Raw genomic sequence first — 16,489 nt, 5'->3', positions numbered from 1 at the left:
CTACAAGTGCTGCTGCATTTACAGCTGAATATACTCTTATTTGTAAACCAGGGGGGTGGAGACTGACAAATTAAAAAACATAAGCTCTAAACCTGAGTTTCTGATTTTGTTCGATTCTTGAATTGATAGCAAAATTGCAAATATGGCTAACAGTTTTTAGATAGTATACATTTTAAACTTCTACCTATGTGCCGTATTTTTCTGGGGGCAAGTGTGTGTGTGTGTGTGTACGTGTATGTGTACGTGCACACTAGCAAAGAGACTGTGTCATTTGGCTCAGCTCAGCTCTAGTTCAGTTATTCAGTTATTTTTACATTAAAATTTAAGAATGAGTACTTCTTTCTTATGGAAACTTCCACTTCCTCTTTTATATCACCTGCACATACCACTGCGTTGCTATATGATAGGTCCTTGTAAATATTAAATGAATGAGAAACCAAGACAGCTTCTTTTCCATATTTTTTTTTCCTGAGTTAACTTTGTGGAGTTTTAATATTATTTGATTTTATATTTGTATCTTTTTTCTTTTACATTGAAACCCTTGGTTCAAAACAGCATTATAAATGTATTCTTTCCATACATAAACATAGTTTCAAATTAATAATTTCAGCATCATAACTACTAATTATTGCTATATTATATATATATTTTTTAGAGGAGGACAACACATTTAATTTTATTTCAATCAAATCACAACACTTTCTTTTCCAATTGCTGCAAAGTGCATCTACAATATTCTATTACAGATCCACTTTAAAAAGGTTTCCTGTGACATTACAGCAAGCCTCTTTTTTCAAAGGGGAATAATCTCAAATTTTTCCTCAATTAAAAATCAAAACTCCATTTCAGGAAGTGGTAAATACATAAAAATTACAGTAAGCCAGACACTTAAAAGGACAGCCAAGAAGTCTTCCAACAGTTTATTAGAAAGAATGTGGACATTAAAAAAAATCCCCACTGTCATGAACATAAATTGAGGTTTTAAGCCCTGGTATAAGCTTAATCAAAAAAAGAAATAAAAAATCCAATACTGTATTAAACATTTTTCACTCTTTTGCCATACTGACAGTGCAAATACAAATCTGGTCTAAATGTACAGACTCTCAAACAACAATGTACAACTTTCTTCGTCTTCCATGCTAAGAGATGTAAAAACACTTAAGGGTCAAACAATACCAAATATATAGGCTTCAAAAATCATCTAAGTTAGGGCATTCTCTACTTTTAGCTAAGATACATGTGGAACACTGGCAAGTAATCACTTATATGAATAATGTGAAGTAAGTTTTTTGAAAAATAAACTTGGATCAATCCCGAAGTATAACACCAGAGGAATAGCAGTTTACCAGTAAGGTGTCAGCCAATTTGTTCCAGCCAATTTTGAATCCATGTTCTATAATCTAAAATTTAGTTCTCTTTCCCTAAGCTGAGAGCATCCTATCATGTCAATATCTATGTTACGAAGAAAAGGAGACTTAGGTGAGATGTTTTTATTTATCACAACTGCTGCATCAGTTGCCTAGGACCTCACTCAACAGCTTCATGAAAGTCTAGGAAATGTTCATGCATAAGGTTTATTGTCTTAGCTGACTTAAAATTGCCCCATACAGTGATACATATCAACCCTTAGTGAGGCCTTTAAAAAAAACAAACAGGTTGGAAAATGGGTGAAAGTAGGCAAATACAGCATCTGCCTTTAGAGCTGTCAACTCAGAAATTCTCTCAATTGTGAAATCTTGCGGAGAAGTTATTTTTCTTTCTCAAAATCTGGGTGATGACAACATTCCTTACTCCAGATCTGGTGGCATTTTTTCATCATCACTGTCTTGTGAATCATCACCTGCTCCATCTACTTCTGGTGAATCTACATCCTCATCACCACCCATGTTGTTCATCATCTCAGAGAAACGATCAAAATTAGACCTGTCTTAATCTGAACTATCTTCCCAGTCTTTCCAATTATTGAAGTCCACACCAAGCCAATTGAGCTTTGCCCTTCCTTTTGTTAACCTTGGCCATGACTGGCCACATTCTCCTTTTCGTAGACAACACACAATTGATCTGTCCGTTTTTTATGCTTGGAATCATTTGGATGAATACTGTGAAAAAGATCAACTTCATTTAAATACTTAAAATATCACTTCCTCTGAGACAACTGAATGTAGGTTTGGATTTTTCAAAATTTAAATTAACATCTTTACTCTCTTCAACACAAAATTCAGTGAAGACATAGTCCCTTTGTACCACTTTGCAGAAGCAGGCTGCATTGTGAACAGGGCAGGGGGACAGGCGAACAGGTGGGCGGGCCTCTGGCCTCGGCTGCTGCTAGGGAGTGGCTTCTCTCTGGTGATGGCTGCGTTTTCTCCCCAGTCGCGGCCTCTTCTTGCTCCCCTCAGGTGATGGCGGCAGGGCGGGCTTGACCTCGGTCCCCAGAATGCACTGCGCAGAAAGAGCGGCCCCTCCGGTAGGAGAGAAGAGGAAAGTGTAGGAAAAGGGGCCCGAGGACCTATTGTATTTTTATGTAGAGAAAACCTTGCAGAGTAAAGAGTTAACTACAAGTTTCTTTTACATTTTATAATCATTTTTGGGCTTTCAAAATTTCTGTGTGAAGGCGGAAGATGAATTCTCCCCAACTCCATTTTTAGTATTAATGTTGATAGGCTTCTTGCCAGTGAGATTCAGTCCGTCAAATCTTTGGTTCGCCAGATAACCTGAATTACTTGCAACTCATTGCATGATAAGCAGGAGATGTTCTAGGAGTGGCAGTGGCATTATTGTACTCTTTAGATGGTAGATCAGTTTGTGCCATATTGAATCCATTCATTAGTGTCGGTCCATCTTAGTGCAGGTCCAGAAACAGCAGGAAGATGAACACTGTAAATAAAGCAGAAAGACTTAAGTTGTTCCAGTGTTTTCATTTTCTTGCTGCTTCTTATTTGATAAGTGGATATTTATGGTACTTGTTTTGGAATGGTTTTCTTTTCCTTTGGTTGGTCAGGTGATCAAGTGCTTTGTTTTCTGGATACATTTTGTTTTATTTGACCCTGGGAGAATATATACGTGTCCATAGAAAATATGGGAACAGGCGGGGCGCAGTGGCTCACGTTTCAACGGGGTTTCACCATATTGGTCAGGCTGGTCTCGAACCCCTGACCTCAAGTGACCTGCTCGCCTTGGCCTCCGAAAGTGCTGGGATTACAGGTGTGAGCCACCGCGCCTGGCCCCTCTATTTCTTTTCTTTTCTTTTTTTTTTTTTTTTGAGGCGGAGTCTCGCTCTGTCGCCCGGACTGGAGTGCAGTGGCCAGATCTCAGCTCACTGCAAGCTCCGCCTCCCGGGTTTACGCCATTCTCCCGCCTCAGCCTCCCGAGTAGCTGGGACTACAGGCGCCCACCACCTCGCCCGGCTAGTTTTTGTATTTTTAGTAGAGACGGGGTTTCACCGTGTTAGCCAGGATGGTCTCGATCTCCTGACCTCGTGATCCGCCCGTCTCGGCCTCCCAAAGTGCTGGGATTACAGGCTTGAGCCACCGCGCCCGGCCTCTATTTCTTTTTAAAACAACTTTATTGAGGTGTAGTTTACATGCCATAAACTCCAAAATCCACCTCATTTTCTTTCTTTTTTTCCTTCCTTTCCTTTCCCTTTTTCTTTCTTTCCTGACAGGGTCTTACTCTGTCACCCAGGCTGTAGGGCAGTGGTACAATCATAGCTCACTGTACACTTGAACTTCTGGCACAAGCAAGCCTCTCACCTCAGTTTCTGGAGTAGTTGGGAGTATGGGCACACACCACCACACCTGGCTAATTTTCTATTTATTTTTTAAATTTTTTCTTTTTGAGACAGAGTCTTGATCTTATTGCCCAGGCTAGAGTGCAATGGCGCGATCTTGGCTCATTGCAACCTCCGCCTCCTGAGTTCAAGCTGTTCTCCTGCCTCAGCCTCCTGAGTAGCTGGGATTACAGGCATGCGCCTCCATGCCTGGCTAATTTTGTACTTTTAGTAGAGACGGAGTTTCTCCACGGGGTTTCTCCATGTTGGTCAGGCTGGTCTTGAACTCCCGACCTCAGATGATCCGCCCACCCAGGCCTCCCAGTGTGCTAGGATTAGAGATGTGAGTCACCATGCCCGGCCTGATTTCTTAATTTTTACATTTTTTGTAGAGACAGGTTCTACATATGTTTCCCAGGCTGGTCTCAAATTGCTGGGCTCAAGTGATCCTCCCGCCTCAGCCTCCCAAAATGTTAGGATTTTGGATGTGAGTTACCATACCAGGCCAGAAACTCCACCCATTTTCAGTGCACAATTCAATGGTTTTTAGTAAATTTACTGAGTTGTGCTACTGTCATCATAATCCAGTTTTAGAATATTTTCATCACCCCAGTGAGATCTCTCATACTGGATACAGGTAATGCTGGTTCCTTCTGACAGCCTGTAGTCTACTTTCTGTCTCTAGTTTGGCCATATCTGGAAGTTCATATAACTGGAATCATATAATATGTGGTATTTTAAGGTTTGTTCATGTTTGTAGCATTGATCAGTACTTCTTTCTTTTCATTGGTCCATATTGTTGTATAGACTTTTCTCATATACTTTAAAAAAAATCATATGCATTTGTTTAACTTTAGTTTTATTTATATGATATATTACAGACTTTTAGAAAAGTTACAAAAGTAGTCCAAAGAATTTTTATATAAACTTTACCTAGATTCTCCAAATGTTAACATCTGTCTATCTAATTTGTGTTTCTGAGATGTCTGATAATAAATCGTAGATATAATGCCCCATTCACTTTTAAATACTTCAGAGTAGGCTGGATGCAGTGGTTCACACCTGTAATCTGAGCACTTCGGGAGCTGAGGTGGGAGGATTGCTTGAGTGCAGGAGTTCTAAACCAGCCTGGGCAACAAAGCGAGCCCATCTCTATAAATAATAAAATAAGATAATTAGCCAGGTATGGTGGTGCACACTTGTAATCCCACTTACTCTGGAGGCAGAGGCAGGAGAATTAAATTTGAGCCCAGGAGTTCAAGCCTGCAGTGAGCTATGATTGCACCACTGCACTCCAGTCTGGGGGACAGAGCAAGATCCTGTCTCTAAATAAATAAATTAATTAATTAATAAGTAAGTCAAGCAAGCAAACTTCAGAATATATTTTCTAAAGGCAAGTACATTCTTTTATGTAACTACAGGGTAAAATAGTTAACAGGAAATCTGCATTGTCAAAATATTATTATTTAATCATACTTTATCCAAATTTGGTTATTCTCCCACTGATGTCCTAATCCAGAATCACATATTGTATTTGCATTTAGTTTTCATGTATCTTTACTCTTCTTTAATCTGGAATTGTACTTCAGTCTTTATCTTTCATGACTAGACATTTTTTAGTGCAGGCCAGCTATTTTGCAGATTATTTCTCAATTTTTATTTCTGGTGTTTAATCATGATTAGATTTGAGTTGTGCAGTTTTGGCAGGAATGTCACAGGATTGAAAGGACATTTTTACGACAATATATCTGGAGGCCCATGATTTCAGTGTACCACAGTATTGGTGATGGTAACTGTGATCACTTGGTTTATGCAATGTCTACCAAGTTTCTTCACTGTAAAGATACCATTTTTCCCCTTTGTAATTAATAAGTATTTTGGGGTGAAGATACTCTGAGACTCTGTAAACATCTTGTTTCTTATTGTACCTTTGCCCATTAATTTTAGCATGTTGTTATTAATCTATTGCTGCTTAACAATATTATCACAGATTTAGCAGTTTAAAACAATGCATTTATTATCTCAGTTTCTATGTGTCAGGAGTCTGAGCATGGCTTTACCTGATCCTCGGCAATGCAACAGAGTGTTGGTCAGGTCTGAGTTTTTACCTGAAGACTTCATTGAGCAATGATCAGCTTCCAAGCTCATGTGGTTGTTGGAAAGATTCAGTCCTTGTGGGTTATCAGATTGAAGGTCTAGATTCCTAGCTGGCAGTTGGCTAGAGACTGTCCTGAGTTCTGTGGCCTTCCCCAGCATGGCCACGTGCTTCCTCAAAGCTAGCAAAGAAGAGTCACCAAGCAAGAACACTGCAGTGATATGTGAAATAGTCACTTATGTGAGACCCTATCACCTTTGTTCTTTTTCGATTATTAGAAGCAGATTACAGGCCCAACCCACACTACAGCAGAAGGGATTATGTAGGGCCATGAGTACCAGGAAGCAGGGATTACTGGAAGCCGTTTTAGGTCTGTCTACCACAGCATCCACTAATCTTACCTGAAACTTACTGTCACTGTTGCCCCATATGGTGATTTTCTAATTCTATCATTCTTGGTATATATTTTTTTTGTTGTTGAAATTTTGTTGCAAGTAATTCTCCCCCACTCATTTATTTGTTCATTTAATCTTATCAGCATGAACTCATGGATTCTTATTCTTTGGGTTATTTCTACTATAGTCATTTATTGCTTTAGGATAAGTAACAGTTTAATCCTCCTAAGAACAGCATTTAGAGAAGTCTTTAGCATGGGTTTCTCTTTTTTTGAGATGAGCTCTTACTCTGTCTCCCAGGCTGGAGTGCAGTGGCATGATCTCGGCTCACTGCGACCTCTGCCTCCCAGGTTCAAGCAATTCTCCTGCCTCAGACTCTGGAGTAGCTGGGATTACAGGTGCCTGCCATCATGCCCAGCTAAGTTTTTTGTGTTTTTAGTAGAGACGGGGTTTTGCCATGTTGGTCAGGCTGATCTCGAACTCCTGACATCAAGTGATCCACCTATCTCGGCCTCCCAAAGTGCTGGGATTACAGGCGTGAGCCACCACGTGGCCCAGCATGGACTTCTAAACAGGATTTGAGGTATAATAAGTCATTTGTCAAATATACTCTAGATGAAAGATACATTTTAGCAGGTGAGCCATTCTATCATAGGTTTGGAAAGCCTTTGAAATTCTATTTGAAAATATACTCTGGGCCGGGCGCGGTGGCTCAAGCCTGTAATCCCAGCGCTTTGGGAGGCCGAGACGGGCGGATCACGAGGTCAGAAGATCGAGACCATCCTGGCTAACATGGTGAAACCCCGTCTCTACTAAAAAATACAAAAAACTAGCCGGGTGAGGTGGCGGGCGCCTGTAGTCCCAGCTACTCGGGAGGCTGAGGCAGGGAGAATGGCGTAAACCGGGAGGCGGAGCTTGCAGTGAGCTGAGATCCGGCCACTGCACTCCAGCCCGGGCGACAGAGCGAGACTCCGTCTCAAAAAAAAAAAAAAAAAAAAAAAAAAAAAAAAAAAAAAAAAAAGAAAATATACTCTGATGTAGCAAACTTTCAAGTTACCATCAAAATGCTAAAAATGCTTTTATATTGATGTTTTTTAAGTGAAGAGCTAATTTTTCCCCTAAAAACCATTACCATGTAATTTAAATGATTAAAAGTTTTGGTGATATGATCTGAAAACACTCTTTCTAAAACCATTGGTTTTCTCAGCTTCATCTTTGGCTTGTCTCTTGATCTTTGAATGTTATGTATTTCATCCCCTTTGTATTTGTGGGCATCTGGGGTTCTCATTCTCTGTCAGTATATCATCTTGTACTTGGTGAACAAGTACCTTGCTATTCAGTGTGTCTTTTTAAGTGAAAGTCTTTCATTTCCATCTGTATGCAATTTCCCCTCTTACCTGCTATTCTAGTTTTTGTTTTGTTTTTAATAGCATGCCCTGTGACAAAATGATTTTGAGAAAGAGCTCTACTGTCTTTCAGAAGTTTCCTTGTTTTAATAGTTTCTTTGTATATTTCCCGACTATTTACTTCAACATTTCCTGTAGAAATGATGCCCGATAACCCCCTACCCAAATTAAATTAATCAGTGAAAAAAATGTATACTGAAGAAATATCTTGAAAAACTCTTAAATAGGAATAACCATTGTTTATTGCATTTAATTGAATAAACCAAGAAAGTTGCTAGGCTTTAGTTTCTTCACTGTGAGGTAGTATTAATTCCTAAATGATCTCTGAAGTTGAGGAAAAAGAAAATAGAAAAATTCTGAAAGTGTATTGTCATTTTAAAAATAAAAGTTGAAAAAAGTAGAAAACATTTACATTTCTTATGTATTGCCTAATTGCAAATGTATTCCACTTTTTTTTCAGAAAATATTTTGTCCAATTCTTGTTTACTTTGGTGCATTTCTTTTTGGCTGGATTTCATCATCAGAATTTTTACATTTATGGATGATCTTTTTCCCTGAGTTCTTGCGGGCTTAAGAATGTTTTGTTTTGTTTTGTTTTGCTTGACACAGAGTCTTGCTCTGTCACCCAGGCTGGAGTGCAGTGGCACAATCTTGGCTCACTACAACCTCCGTCTCCTGGGTTTAAGCGATTCTCCTGCCTTAGCCTCCCGAGTAGCTGGGATTACAGGCACCTACCACCATGCTCGGCTAATTTTTGTATTTTTAGTAGAGACTGAGTTTTACAATGTTGGCCAGGCTGGCCTCAAACATCTGACCTCAGGTGATCTGCCAACCTTGTACTCCCAAAGTGTTGGGATTACAGGTGTGAGCCACCACACCCAGCCAAGAATGTTTTCTCTTGCCTCTTTGTTTGAATGCCATCTAGGCTAGATATAAAATTTTTCATTCATACTTTTACGAATTTTGTTTACTGTCTTTGGCAGTGAGTATTGCTAAGAAGGCAAATGTTTCCTTCATTATACTGTGCTTGCTTTATTGGTCAATATTTTGCTGTATAATCTTAAAATTTCAGTGACTTATAACAACAAGAACTTTTTTTCTTCCTCATGTCTTTAGGTTAACTGGGACTTAGATATTGTTGGCTAGACTTTGTTGTAGGCTGTGTGGATTGTTCTCTTCTTCTGCTGGAATCTTGCTCTCATGGCAATCACAGGAGTCAGCCAAACAAGCATATTTTAGCCTCTGCTTCTGTCATGTCTCTTATTTCATTGATCAAATCAAGTCTTGTGGCGAAGACCAACATCATTGTGGCAGGGAAATATATTTCACTTACTCTGATGTACTGCAAGGTCACACGATGGTGTGAATGATGAAATAGAAACACTAATTCAAGCTGCCACTTTGGCTCTTAATGCCTGGAACTTGGTTTGATTCTTTCTTTATCCTTGACGCTTAAGATTTAGGAAAATACTAACTTTTTTTTTTTTTTGAGATGGAGGCTCGCTTTGTCGCACAGGCTGGAGTGCAGTGGCTCACTGTAACCTCTGCCTCTGGGGTTGTGATCCGCCCACCTTGGTCTTTCAAAGTGCTGGGATTACAGGTGTGAGCCACTGCACCCAGCCAAGGTTTAGGAAAAATTTAGATGTTTCTGAGTATCTGAGTACTTGGGGTTAGTCTGTACAGATTTGGATAGCATCTTGCCTCTTACATTATCATGTGATATACATTATTGATTCATAAGGGTAATCTTTTCTCATTTACAGAAGAGAGTGGCTTACCTGTGAATATTCTCCTGTATTGTTCTTCTGTTTCCCTTTCATATCTCTGTAAATTTGATTGCTTTTATGTAGGTGCTTTGTATCTGTTAAGATACTTCTAGTGGTAAATGACAGGAAACACAGTGTAAACTGGCTTAAACACTGAAGGAAACTCATCATTTAATGCAAGTGAAAAAAACAGGCAAAACTTTATCCAAGCGCTCCAGTCAGTTTCATCAGTATCTCAGCTCTGCTTCCTTCAGTTTTGTTCCATTCTCAGTAGGCTCATCCATCATAATTGCAAGATGACTGCTCACAGGCCTTAGAGCTGGATATTCTGGGTTCAATTGTAGAAGAGAAGATTCTACTTTTCAGAGACATTAAAATCACTCATCACTGAGTCTGGCTGGCTTACAATTGAGTCAGATTTTTTTCCTTGCAGTATATGCAGTTATAAATATGTGTTTCAGGGAAGTATAGGATTCTATAGAACATAGAAGTGACTTCTTTTAGCAAGAGACATTAAGGCTAAAATCTGAAAAGTTGAATTGGAGGTTGTTAGGAGAAAAGGAGGTGAGGGTTATCATTGCAAGCAGAGTGTCGGGTCAAGTAGTCAGAAGAATTTTAAATTACCAAATGAAAAGAAAGGTAGAGTAGGCTGACAGAAGAGGGTGTGTAGCAGAATGGTCAAGGTCAGATTATTTTGATAATTTTGTACTTTGTCCTAAGAACATAATGGTATCATGGATGAATTTTAAGCTGGACAGGAGGTAGTATGATCATATTTATTTTTAAAAGGTTACTCTGGCTTCAGAGTGGAGAATAGTTGTGTGTAAGGGTGAGATTACTATCACTTGAGATAGGGAACACTGGGACACTGCCTAACTAGGGTAGGATAGTAAGTTCGTAAAGTAACTGCTGTAGTTACTGAATCTTGACTCTATGATATATACATATACATGTACATGATCTGTGATCTGCACAATCGAGTTACACAGTAGGCAGGATTACCTCTATTTTGCAGATGAGTAAATTAAGGGTGTTTAAAATGACTTGCCCAGGCTACGGTCAGGTCTGTATTCAGATTGGTATGAATCATTAAATCTGGCTGTTTTACTATGCAGTGATGACTGCTTTCATTAATTGCTATATTTGCTTCATCTAAGCAGTGCGATTATTGACTTCTGCTCTCTTAGCCCTACTAGCTACTGCTAGCTTTTATACAGAGAGAACTAAAAAGGGCCATTGGCATTATGATCAAAGTCACTTTAGTTCTTTGGGCCTTATGTACAAAACATATTCGTATGTTTGCTTACGTGCTTACCGCATAAAATTATAGCACAGTTCTTTTCCTTGAAAGAACCCCTGCCTCTTCAACCCCAATTTCTTGAGCATGGACAGGAAAAATTAGAAGCGGACTTGTTGTGTGATAGTTACATAATCTTTAAGGTGGTTCTTACTACAGCTGCTTCAGGTGTTAGTACTTACCCTATTGAATTTACTTGAACTTTTAAGTTGCTATTGATCTCAGTACTATGTCTTATTTCTTCAGGTCATTCAGTCATATTTATTTAATTATAGAATTCTGGAGCTCTACCTCCTCATGAAAATATATTCCAGCCATCATGGATAGTGTGTCCTATTTTGCTTCTCTAATTGCTTTATTATTCGTAAAAATAAACTGCCAGGATTCTTTGACTTTTTGTGTTTTCCTGAGATCATGTCTAAATTTTGTTTTAAATGGTACTGTGTCCTATATGTCTTGTAGGTTTTTCAAAACTTTGTTTCCTTCAAAGAAAATTATATCCAGATTTGCCAAGGAAAATATTATGACAGTTTGTAGTTATTCTTACCACATCTTTTCACCAGATGTGTGTGACATTTACTTTCATTTTATAGGTTTCACTTTAATGACTGTTTTGTTGTTATTTGTTTTTGTTATTGTTCTAAGTACTAAGCCTAGACTAGATTGATTTTTTTTTTCTCTCTGACTTAAAGCACTTTATGTACACACTTTTGCAGTCTCTTATCCATAATTACAGTATCCACAATGGTTGAAAAACTAAGTTTCCTCATACATTTAGCACCAGACTCACTTGACAACAACAGTTCTCTTGAACTGACATGAGACTGTATATAATCTTTGTTTATCCCACTTAGTGTGAGTATTCATATGTTTCATTGTGTTTGGTTATGGGATGCTGTCCCTAATCTCCATGGCAGTGTCATATCATTTATGGCATATCATGTTACCTTTTTAAAATCCCAAAAATTCTTGTCCGAAACATTTGGCCTTAGTGTTTTAGATCAGGGACTGTGGACCTGTGTTTATATTAATAGCACTGGTCACAGTGTGGTGTGGCTGTTTGCTCCCTTGCCTGTCTTCTCTATTAGATTCTGAGCTAAGAAAGCTTCCCTGTATGGATCCACCGATCCTAGTTTACTGCCCTAAACAGATTAGGTACTTAATATTGGAACTGAATACCATTAATTTACCAGGTAGGTTATTGAAAATGTTTTTTTTTCTTGGTTATATGTTCCTTTTTAAAGTAATCTCTTTCTAGTTCTGTTTCTCTTTTCCTTCTTGTTACTGGAATCTTGGCTTCACCATTTATTGATAATATGATCTTGAACAGTTTATTGAAAACCTATAGTTTCTTCATTTGTAAAAATGGTGTAATAATTTTACTCACCTCATAGATTGTTGTGAGGACTAACCAGAATGCTTCCTGGAACTTAGCACTTCTTTAGCTGCCAACATGACTGTTGTTGATTTCTATCCTGTTGGTTACTTTATTATCATGGTCAGCGTTCTCTTAATGGAGTTTGAGGTCATTTTTCAGTGCGTTGATGCTTTCAGTGATGGAGTAAATCCTTGCATATTTGTCCCTAGGTCTTTTGGCCTTGGTTTCATAGGACAGATTCAAGTGGGATTGTTGTATCAATGGTCCCAAATATTTTTAGTTTTTTTTTTTTTTTTTTTTTTGAGGCAGAGTCTCACTCTGTCGCCGGGGCTGGAGTGCAGTGGCCAGATCTCAGCTCACTGCAAGCTCCGCCTCCTGGGTTTACACCACTCTCCTGCCTCAGCCTCCCGAGTAGCTGGGACTACAGGTGCCCGCCACTTTGCCCGGCTAGTTTTTGTATTTTTAGTAGAGACGGGGTTTCACCGTGTTAGCCAGGATGGTCTCGATCTCCTGACCTCGTGATCCGCCCATCTCGGCCTCCCAAAGTGCTGGGATTACAGGCTTGAGCCACCGCACCCGGCCATATTTTTAGTTTTAATGGATGTTTCCATATTACTTTCCTAAGGCAGAATTGAGTAATGTGGGAAAAGGCAGCAATTTTCTGTCCTCCCAACAGTCTATAAGAGTGCTTATGTGCCCATAACCTTGTCAGCAATGGATTTTATCAATCCATTTTTTGTTATTGTTGTTGTTGTTGTTTGCAAATTTTCACTCTTGTTGCCCAGGCTGGAGTGCAATGGTGCGGTCTTGGCTCACTGCAACTTCCACCTCCCAGTTTCAAATAATTCTTCTGCCTCAGCCTCCCGAGTAGCTGGGATTATAGGCGCCTGCCACCATACCCAACTAATTTTTTATATTTTTAGTAGAACTGGGGCTTCACCATGTTGGCCAGGCTGGTCCTGAACTCCTGACCTTCAGGTGATCCACCTGCCTCGGCCTCCCAAAGTTATGGGATTATTATTATTATTACAGGTGTGAGCCACTGCGCCCAGCCTTTTTTTTTCTTTTCTTTTTTTTTTTTTTTTGAGATAATTATAGACTCACAGAAAATTGCAAAAGTAGTACATAGGATCCCATGTATACTTCACCCAGTTTCCTTTAATGGTAATACCTTATGTAAATATAGTACAATATCAGGCCGGGCACTGTGGCTGACACCTGTAATCCTAGCACTTTGGGAGGCTCAGGTGGGTGGATCACCTGAGGTCAGGAGGAGTTCAAGACTAGCCTACCCAACATGGTGAAACCCCATCTACTAAAAATACAAAAATTAGCTGGGTGTGGTGGTGTGTGCCTCTAATCCCAGCTACTCGGGAGGCTGAGGCAGGAGAATCACTTGAACCTGGGAGGCGGAGGTTACAGTGAGCCAAGATCGCACCACTGTACTCCAACCTTGGCGACAGAGTGAGACTCCATCTCAAAAAATATATAAATAAATATAAATACATATTATATCAAACCAGGAAATTGACAATTGGTATAAAACTGTTAACTATGGCTTTGAATCATTTTATTTCTTTCCATCTGACCAATGGCATCTTGATTTAATTTGCCTTTTTATAACCACTATTAAGTTTGAGCTTCTTATTATACATTTTATTGGTAATTTACATTTATGGTTTATGAATCATTTTTTCACGTCCTTTTTCCGTTTTTTTCTAATGAGCTGTTTGTTTTCCTAAAAGAATATCTTCTTAGGACTATTAATCTTTTGTCTGCCATATGTTTTGCAGTTAATTATTCTAGCTTCATATATGTTCTATAGTTTTGTTGCTTTTATTTTTTTCCTGTGTAGAAATTTTTATTTTTATACAGTCAATATATTTCTTTGTTTTGTGGTTTTTGGGTTTTTCTCTTTGGTGGAAAGCTTTTAAGTTATACTGTTTTGTTGTGTGTGTGTGTGTGTGTGTGTGTGTGTGTGTGTGTGTGTGTGTGTGTGTTTTAAAGCCGTGGTCTCACTCTGTTGCCCAGGCTAGAGTACAGTGGTGTGATCATGGCTCACTGTAGCCTCAACTTCCTGGGCTCAGGTGATCTTCCTGCCTCAGCCTCCAAAGTAGCTGGTACTACAGGCGTGTGCCACAATGCACAGCTGATTTTTTTTTTTTTTTTTTTTTTTTTTTTTTTTTTTGTAGAAACGGATTGCTCAGGCTGGTCTTGAATTCCTGGGCTCAAGTGATCCACCTGCCTCAGCCTCCCAAAGTGCTTGGATTATAGGCATGAGCCACCATGCCTAGAAGATTATACTATTTTCTTTTAATCTTTTATATTTTGCCTTTGGCTTTTAATTCATTTGGAATATGTTTTTGTTGTATATACTGTGTGCACTCCTCCCCCGCCAGATGTATGAGATATTCTAGCACTTTATTAAACTGTTTTATTTAGGACTTTTTCAGCTTTTTGTGACTTAAATCTCAACAAAATTCCAAAGGTAGTACTGGCTCAAGGCAAGACTTGATACAATGGTGAGAAGCAGCTGCAACGCTGAGCAGAGGAGACAGGATCCAGAGTGTGAGCAGTAGCTGGGTAGGCACCATGGCTGGGATCACCACTATTGAGGTGGTGAAGCACAAGATCCAGGTTCTGCAGCAGCAGGCAGATGATGCAGAGGAGAGAGCCGAGCGCCTCCAGCGAGAAGTTGAGGGAGAAAGGTGGGCCCGGGAACAGGCTGAGGCTGAGGTGGCCTCCTTGAACCATAGGATCCAGCTGGTTGAAGAGGAGCTGGACTGTGCTTAGGAGCGCGTGGCCACTGCCCTGCAAAAGCTGGAAGAAGCAGAAAAAGCTCCTGGTGAGAGTGAGAGAGATATGAAGGTTATTGAAAACTGAACCTTAAAAGATGGAATTCCAGGAAATCCAACTCAAAGAAGCCAAGCATACTGCAGAATAGGCAGGTAGGAAGTATGAAGAGGTGGCTCGTAAACTGGTGATCATTGAAGGAGACTTGGAATGCACAGAGGAACGAGCTGAGCTGGTAGAGTCCCATTGCCGAGAGATGGATGAGCAGATCAGACTGATGGACCAGAACCTGAAGTGTCTGAGTGCTGCTGAAGAAGAGTACTCTCAAAAAGACAAATATGTGGAAGAGATCAAGATTCTTAATAATAAACTCAAGGGGGCAGAGACCTGTGCTGAGTTTGCTGAGAGATCGGTAGCCAAGCTCTAAAAGACAACTGATGACTTGGAAGATAAACTGAAAATGCACCAAAGAGGAGCACTCTGTACACAAAGGATGCTGGACCAGACTCTGCTTGACCTGAATGAGATGTAGAGCACCCCAGTCCCACCCTGCTGCTGCTCCTCCCTCTGACCCTGATTCCATCTGAGGCCAGCCTGCCTGAAGCTGACCTTTAACTGAGGGCTGATCTTTAACTGGAAGGCTGCTTTCTCCTTTTGCTGCCCCCACCTCCCCTGTGTCTTTTTTGCTAAACTGTCTCTGCCTCTTCTCAGAGATTTCAGCTGGACTAGAGGCTGCACACCTTTGGGAACAACATTTAAGGGAATGTGAGCACAATGCATAATGCCTTTAAAAGCATGTTGTGATGTACACATTTTGTAATACCTTTTTTATTGTTTTGTGGCAACCATTTGTAAAACATTCCAAATAATTCCATAGCTCCAAAGCAGCAATCTATTCCTTTTTTACTTTTGGAAAGTGATTTTTCAGCTTGATGCATATTGCCCTTTCCATAGAGAAAAGGAAAAGGTATAGTCCTGCCTTACTGAGAACCAAACAAGCCCAGAGAAAGAATCCACTATGGGAAACCTCATTGCTCTGTAAAAAGTACCAGCCAAACCAGAAAGGTGATTCCAGGAGGAGTTAGCCAAACAACAACAAAAACAAAACAAAAATGTGCTTTTCAGGTTTTCAGCTTTAAGATATCTTTGGACAACGTTATTTGTATTTTTTTTTTTTTCATTAGAAGTGAAAATTAAATTGGTAAGACCTCTGAAACTAAATTTTTGTCCCATCTCTACCCACTCTCAACTGACTGCAGAATGGATCATGTGCCCCTTATGTTGAGGTGACCACTTAATTGCTATCCTCCCTTCTTGAAAGATTATGTTTTGCCACTGATTTAGCCTTGTGAAACTCATCTCATTATCTCATTATCCTTTTCTGGGTTTGAAGCTGCTCTCGCTAAAAGTTCTGTCTCAATGTGGTTTGTATTGGAGAAAACTTGAATAGGTTATGTACAAAACTTTTAAAGTTTTTTATTATTTTGAAGCTTTGCTTCTTTGGGTTTGTGGCACCGTGGCCACCCTGTCTGGCTGTGACAGCCTGTGCAGTGTGAGGGCTGGCAGTTTGCTGATCTTTTAAAGTTTCTTTCC

At 39.6% G+C, this 16,489-nt stretch overlaps 1 protein-coding gene and 2 pseudogenes across 2 annotated transcripts in view; 2 read left to right on the top strand and 1 right to left on the bottom strand.

Moving 5' to 3' along the window:
* The window catches only part of ASXL2 (ASXL transcriptional regulator 2), a 162,833-nt gene that overhangs the window by 62,545 nt on the left and 83,799 nt on the right, over positions 1-16,489 (top strand). The gene's annotated exons all lie outside the window — the stretch shown is intronic.
* On the bottom strand, positions 1,788-2,267 carry LOC104677883 (annotated as a pseudogene).
* LOC104677884 lies at positions 14,696-15,511 on the top strand (annotated as a pseudogene).

The sequence above is a fragment of the Rhinopithecus roxellana genome, chromosome 17 (assembly GCF_007565055.1).
Source record: "Rhinopithecus roxellana isolate Shanxi Qingling chromosome 17, ASM756505v1, whole genome shotgun sequence".
Classification (NCBI taxonomy): Eukaryota; Metazoa; Chordata; class Mammalia; order Primates; family Cercopithecidae; genus Rhinopithecus; species Rhinopithecus roxellana.
This window is presented reverse-complemented; position numbering and strand designations above follow the sequence as displayed.